The 6727-nt window shown below is 47.0% G+C and overlaps 1 long non-coding RNA gene and 1 pseudogene across 1 annotated transcript in view; both read left to right on the plus strand.

Annotated features, from left to right (window-relative positions):
• The window catches only part of LOC103796612 (uncharacterized), a 9498-nt gene extending 3821 nt beyond the window's left edge, over window positions 1–5677 (plus strand). The window contains exons 2-3 of the long non-coding RNA XR_013524783.1: window positions 2928–3042; window positions 5561–5677. This is a non-coding gene — a long non-coding RNA (uncharacterized LOC103796612). The remainder of the gene's footprint in view (window positions 1–2927; window positions 3043–5560) is intronic.
• Window positions 5678–5976: 299 nt separating this feature from the next.
• Window positions 5977–6510, plus strand: LOC144578617 (coiled-coil domain-containing protein 167 pseudogene; annotated as a pseudogene).
• Window positions 6511–6727: the final 217 nt, after the last annotated feature.

Consider the following 6727-nt stretch of genomic DNA (forward strand, 5'->3'; position numbering starts at 1 on the left):
CCTCCAAGGCCCAGTTCAAGCCTCTCGCAGCCATCCAGGCAGACACCCTCACTAGGAGCAGGCTGTCTGCTTCCCCACAAGCCCAGACTGGGCCTGACTGCCATCCACAACCAACACAGTCAGGCACAAGGCCAGGTCTGGTGGTTCACACCTATAATCCCAGCACTTTGGGAGGCTGATGTGGGCAGATCACTTGAGGTCGGGGTTGGAGACCAGCCTGGCCAACATAGATGAAACCTGTCTCTACTAAAAATAAAAAAATTAGCTGGGTATGGTGGCAGGCACCTGTAATCCCAGCAACTCGGGAGGCCTCGTGTCATTCTGGTCTCTTGGAACTTCCTTCCCTCTAACATCCCCAAGCCCAACCCCTGCTCTCCTATCAAAGTTCAGCCTCGGTGTATTTCTTGGCTCTCCTGATACTAGAGGGAAAGCTCAGCCAAACCTCAGCTGCTCACTGCCCAAAAGCCAAACACAAGATGAGAGCTGGGGGACAGGCGAGGTGGCTCACTCACGCCTGTAATCCCAGCACTTTGGGAGGCCGAGGCAGGCGGATCACCTGAGGTCAGAAGTTTGAGACCAGCCCGGCCAACATGGCAAAACCCTGTCTCTACTAAAAATACAAAAATTAGCTTTGTGTGGTGGCTCACGTCCATAATCCCAGCTACTTGGGAGCTGATATAGGAGAATCACTCGAACCAGGGAGGTGGAGATTGCAGATCATGCCATTGTACTCTGCCTGGGCAACAGAATGAGACTGCGTCTAAAAAAAAAACAAAAAACAGATAGTGGGAGAAAAGCAGGTTTATTTGGAGAGCCAGCAAACTGAGGAGATGGTGAACTAATGTCTGAAAGTCTCATCTCAAAATTTTCAGGCTGGCTGGGTTTTATTTATTTATTATTTGAGACAGACTCTCATTCTGTTGTCCAGGTTGGAGTGCAGTGGCACAATTACAGCTCACTCCAGCCTTGACCTCCCAGCTCAAGCGATCCTTCCTCATCAGCCTTCGAAATAGCTGGAACTATAGGCACTCACCACCACACCTTGGGGCTCACTTTTTGATTTTTTTGGAGAGATGGGTATTGCTATGTTGCCTAGGCTGGCCTGGAACTCCTGAGCTCAAGTGATGCCCCTACAATTAGACCCCCACCTCGGCCTCTCAAAGTGCTGGATTATAGGCATGAGCTACCTTGCCCAGCTGGTGGGGGAGGCAGTTTTGGAGGGGGTGGTTCGAAGAGGGGATATAGGGAAGCTCTCTGCAGGTTGACCGGGGTGGGGGTCAGTGTGTCTGGTCTCGATGACTGTCTTGAGCAGTGGGCCATCTGGTGGTCTGGCTGGCACCAGTTCGGATACAACAGGAATACAGGAAGCACACAGTATTCTTCCCAGGGCGGGACACGCAGCAACCTTGATTCCGTGCTTAGTTTTTCAAGGCCACTTCCTGGAGTTCTTTACACCAAGCATGAGTTAAGCGTTATTAACAGCCAAGCATAAAAGGAAGGGGCGGGGGAAGAAAAAAATAATAATAATTGATATACAAGATGGGGTGGTAGTTTCTGTCTCAAAAGCCTATTTTCTTTTTTTTTTTTCCCGAGACAGAATCTTACTCCACTCCACCCAGGCTGGAGTGAAGTGGTGTGATCTCGGCTCACTGCAACCTCCGCCTCCCAGGTTCAAGTGATTCTCCTGCCTCAGCCTCTCAAGTAGCTAGGATTACATGTGCGCACCACCACGCCTGGCTAATTTTTATATTTTTAGTAGAGATGGGGGTTTCCCTTTGTTGGCCAGGCTGGTCTCGAACTCCTGACCTCAGGTGATCCACCCGCCTCAGCCTCCCAAAGTACTGGAATTATAGGTGTGAGTCACCACACCTGGCCCCAATTTGACTAATTTCTGCTTCCCCATGGCACCTGGCACAGGACCTATTACATCTGCTGTGCTCAGGAACAAAAGAATGAATACCCATTTGACCTATCCATCCATTAAACAGTAAATCTTTATTCGAACCCCGCTCTTTGTTCTAGGACTATGCTCTGATGCTAGATACAGACACAGTGGTGAACAAAACAAGTGTTTATCTGGGCAGGGAGCAGTGGCTCACACCTGTAATTCTAGTGCCTTGGGAAGCCAAGGCAGGAGGATTGCTTGAGGCCAGGAGTTTGAAAGCAGCTTAGGCAACAAAATATCTCTACAAAAAAATTTAAAAAGTGGCCAGGCTCAGTGGCTTACACCTGTAATCCCAGAACTTTGGGAGGCTGAGGTGGGTAGATCACAAATCAGGAGATCGAGACCAGCCTGGCCAACATGGTGAAATCTGGTCTCCACTAAAAATACAAAAATTAGCTGGGAGTGTTGGTGCATTCCTGTAATCCCAGCTACCCAGGAGGCTGAGGCAGGAGAATCGCTTGAACCAGGAAGGTGGAGGTTGCAGTGAACTGAGATCGTGCTACTGCACTCCAGCCTCACAACAGAGTAAGACTCTGTCTCAAAAAAAAAATTTTTTTTTTAATTACCCAGCACAGTGGCATGTTCCTGTAGTCTTAGCTACTCAGGGGGCTGAGGTAGGGAGACTGATTGAGCCCAGGAGCTCAAGACTCCTCATCCTGCCACTGCACTCCAGCCTGGGTGACAAACTGAGATCCCATCTCAGAAAAGGACTTCTTTAAAGTCTTTTCATAAAATTTATTTTTTTCTCTCATAAAGGACATTAACATATGTTTTAAAGATCTATTCTTAGACACTATAGATTTTTTTAAAAAAAATATGAAGTCTCTCTCTGTCGCCCAGGCTGGAGTGCAATGGCATGATCTTGGCTCACTGCAGCCTCCGACTCCCAGGTTCAAGTCATTCTCCTGCTTCAGCCTCCCGAGTAGCTGGGACTACAGGCATGTGATACCACACCCAGCTAATTTTTGCGTATTTTTAATAGAGATGGCGTTTCACCATGGTAACCAGGATGGTCTCGATCTCCTGACCTTGTGATCTACCCACCTCAGCTTCCCAAAATGCTTGGATTACAGGTGTGAGCCACTGCACCCTGCCAGGTACTACAGATTTCTATAAATGACATTTTTACACTTCCTAGTAGATTGCTGGTGTGATTTGTAAAGACAGTGTATTTCAAGATCTTTCTCTTATTCCATCAAACTTATTCCACATACAGTAAGAGCCAGAGATCCAGGGAGTGATCTAGGGCTCTCCTCCCTCCCTCATCACCCCTTCCAATCTGCAATCGTGTCTGACAGGTTCTCCCCCTCCCCACATCCCCACGTGCTTCTGTAATGGATTTTCCATCCCCACCTCCAGGCCTTGGTGCAGGCCTCATTATTTTTGGCCTGGGTGATTCCTAATTGATCTCCCCATCAACCTTCACAGAGCCATGGCTACTGCCAACTCGAGTGCACCTTGGTGGAAATAAGAAAAAGATGTTCTTTTCTCATGACACTGTACCTCCACCTGTCAGATAATTGTTGTAATAAACATTCAAATGTTTATTACATTTGGGATGTCTGGGATGTGAGCGGTGCCCCTGTGGCATGCTGCTTCACATAGTGCATGCTGGCCTCTATGTGAAGCCCTCTGTGGTGGTCCCACACATGGCCACCAGCAGGATCTTTGTAAAATGAAAGTTTGATCACGGTATTTTATTAGGGGTTGAATGTTTGTGCTCCACCCCAGCCCCATTCATATTTTTGTTGTTGTTGAGATGGAGTCTTGCTTTGTCACTCAGGCTGGAATGCAGTGATATGATCTTGCCTCACTATAAACTTCACCTCCTGGGCTCAAACCTTCCTCCCACCTCAGCCTCCCAAATGGCTGGGATTACAGGCACACACTATCATGCCCGACTAATTTTTTTGTGTATTTTTAGTAGAGATGGGGTTTTATCATGTTGTCCAGGCTGGTCTTGAACTCCTGACCTCAAGGGATTCACCTGCTTCAGCTTCTCAAAGTGATGGGATTACAGGTGTGAGCCACTGCACTCGGCCTCATATGTTGAATCTCTAACCTTCGATGTGATGGGAGTAGGAGGAGAAGCCTTTGAAAGGTAACTAGGTTTAGATGAGATCACAAGAGTGGAGGATCATGAGGATGATGGGATTTGTGCCACAATAAAAAGATGAAGAAGGTCAGGCGTGGTGGCTCATGCCTGTAATTCCAGCACTTTGGGAGGCCAAGGTGGGTGGATCACTTGAGCTCAGGAGTTCAAGTACAGGCTGGGCAACATGGCAAAACCCCTTCTCTACCAAAACTTACAAAAAAATGAACTGGGCATGGTGCATGCATGTACCTGTAATCCCAGCTACTCAGGGGGCTGACGTGTGAGGATTGCTTGAACCTGGGAGGCAGAGGTTGCAGTGAGCTGAGACTGCATCATTGCACTCCAGCCTGGGCAACAGAGTGAGACCCCATCTCGAAAAAAAAAAAGGAAGAGACACCAGACATCAGAGCTTCCTCTCCCTGCCATGTAATAATACAAGCGGGTGGCTGTCTGCAAACTAGGAAGTGAGCCCTCACTGAATGGAATCTGCTGGCACCTTTATCTTGGACTTTCCAGGCTTTGGAACTGTGAGAAATAACTGTCAGTGGGTTAAGCCACCCCATCTAAGGTATTTTATTAGCTAAGACATGGTCCTTGGTTTACAATGATTCAAAGGTACTGTTAGTTGGTATATTACCTTTTACCATTATTATTTATTTTGCATAGGTCGTACTTTCATATCGTGCAGAAATCTAAATAATACCAAAGGCATACAGTGAAATTCTTACTCTAACAGTTGTGTGAGGCATTTTGTTTCCATGAACCACACCTACAAAACCACTTTTATTAGTTTCTTATAAACCTTCCAGAATTTCTTTACGCTGATGTTACCAGAAAGGGGTCTGGATCCAGACCCCAAGAGAGGGTTCTTGGATCTTGCCCAAGAAAGAATTCGAGGTGAGTGCAAAGAGCAAAGCGAAAGCAAGTTCATTAGGAAAGTAAAGGAAAACAGAATGGCTACTCCATAGACAGGGCAGCCCCAAGGGCCACTGGTTGCCCATTTTTATGGTTATTTTTTGATTCTATGCTAAACAAGGGGTGAATTATTCATGCCTTCCCTTTTTAGACCATATAGGATAACTTCCTGGCATTGTCATGGCATTGGTAAGCTATCATGATGCTGGTCGGAGTGTAGCGCTGAGGATGACCAGCCGTCACGCTCAATCACCATCTTGGTTTTGGTGGGTTTTAGTTGGCTTCTTTACTGCAACCTGCTTTATCAGCAAGGTCTCTATGACCTATATTTTGAGCTGATCTCCCACCTCATCCTGTGACTTAGAATGCCTTAAATGTCTGGGAATGCAGCCCAGTAGGTCTCAGCCTCATTTTACCCAATTCCTCTTCAAGATGGAGTTGCTCTGGTTCAAAAGCCTCTGACGTACATACAAGCAAATGCACACACACACACACATACATTTTTTTCTTACAGAACAGTAAGCATGATATACTTATTCTACATTTTGATATTTAACAAATATTTCATATTTATGCATAATGACGTTTCTAATTCTTTTTGACAGCTCTGTCCCCGCTGATGGGCAAGTTATGATTACTGCAAACAATACTGGTAGAATTACATTGGATGGATGGGTCAGTTCATACACGCGCAAATGTGTTAAATTAAAATTCTATTTCCCCAACCTTTGAAGTTGGTGTGGACTTGTGACTTGCTTTGACTAATAGAATATGGTAGAAGTCATGTGGAAATTCTGAGAAGGGCCTCAAGATTTCATTCCTGCTTCCACTTTCACTTTCCTGGAACTCTCTCTGAGGTCACTATGCTAAGAAAAAACCGAGGATGATATGTAATATGCAGGGAGTGGCTCAAATGTTCCCGCCAAGCTAGTCATCAGAACTAAGATAGCAGACAACAGGTGAGTCAGGGCATCTCGGGCCACTGAGCCTCAGCCGCAGTGCCAGCTGACTGTAGCCACCTACATAATCCAAGCCACCCAGCCTCTCTCAGAATCTGGAGAAACAATACATTGTTGTTTATCTCAGTAAGAAAACCCTGGGAGTGGTTTTTTACGCAAGAGTGGCTAACTGACAGTGATGACTGGGGGATGCTGGCAAGTAACACGACAAAAAAGAAGTGGGAGAATCTGGGTGTTGCTCTAGAGATCGATGGGCTAGAGAAGAAGCTGTCCCAGTGTCAGAGAGACCTAAAGGCCGTGAACTCCAGGCTCCACAGCGGGGAGCTGAGCCCAGAGGCCAGGAGGTCCCTGGAGAAGGAGAAAACAGCCTAATGAGCAAAGCCTCCAACTACAAGAAGGAAGTGAAGTTGCTTTGGCAAGAGAACCAGAAGAACATGCTGCTCTCTGTGGCCATCTTCATCCTTCTGACCCTCGTCTATGCCTACTGGACCATGTGAGCCTGGCACTTCCCCACAGCCAGCACAGGCTTCCACTTGGCCCCTTGGTCAGGGCCAAGCAGGCACTTCAAGCCTCAACAGGACCAAGGTGCTAGGGCATCCCCCTCCTGGCTTCCTGGCGGCCCAGCCCGCCTTGCCTCCCTGGCCTGCTGGGGGTTCTGTGTCTGCAGAAGTACATGGTGACAATAATGAACACCAAGCTGCTTAAAAAAAAAAAAAAAAAAGAGTGGCTAACTGATACAACAGAAATCTCTTTCAGATAGATTTTTAGAAGAAAGACGACTGGTTCAAAGTGTAAATGCAGCCGGGCGAAATG

The sequence above is a fragment of the Callithrix jacchus genome, chromosome 12 (genome assembly GCF_049354715.1).
Source record: "Callithrix jacchus isolate 240 chromosome 12, calJac240_pri, whole genome shotgun sequence".
NCBI classification, from domain to species: domain Eukaryota; kingdom Metazoa; phylum Chordata; class Mammalia; order Primates; family Cebidae; genus Callithrix; species Callithrix jacchus.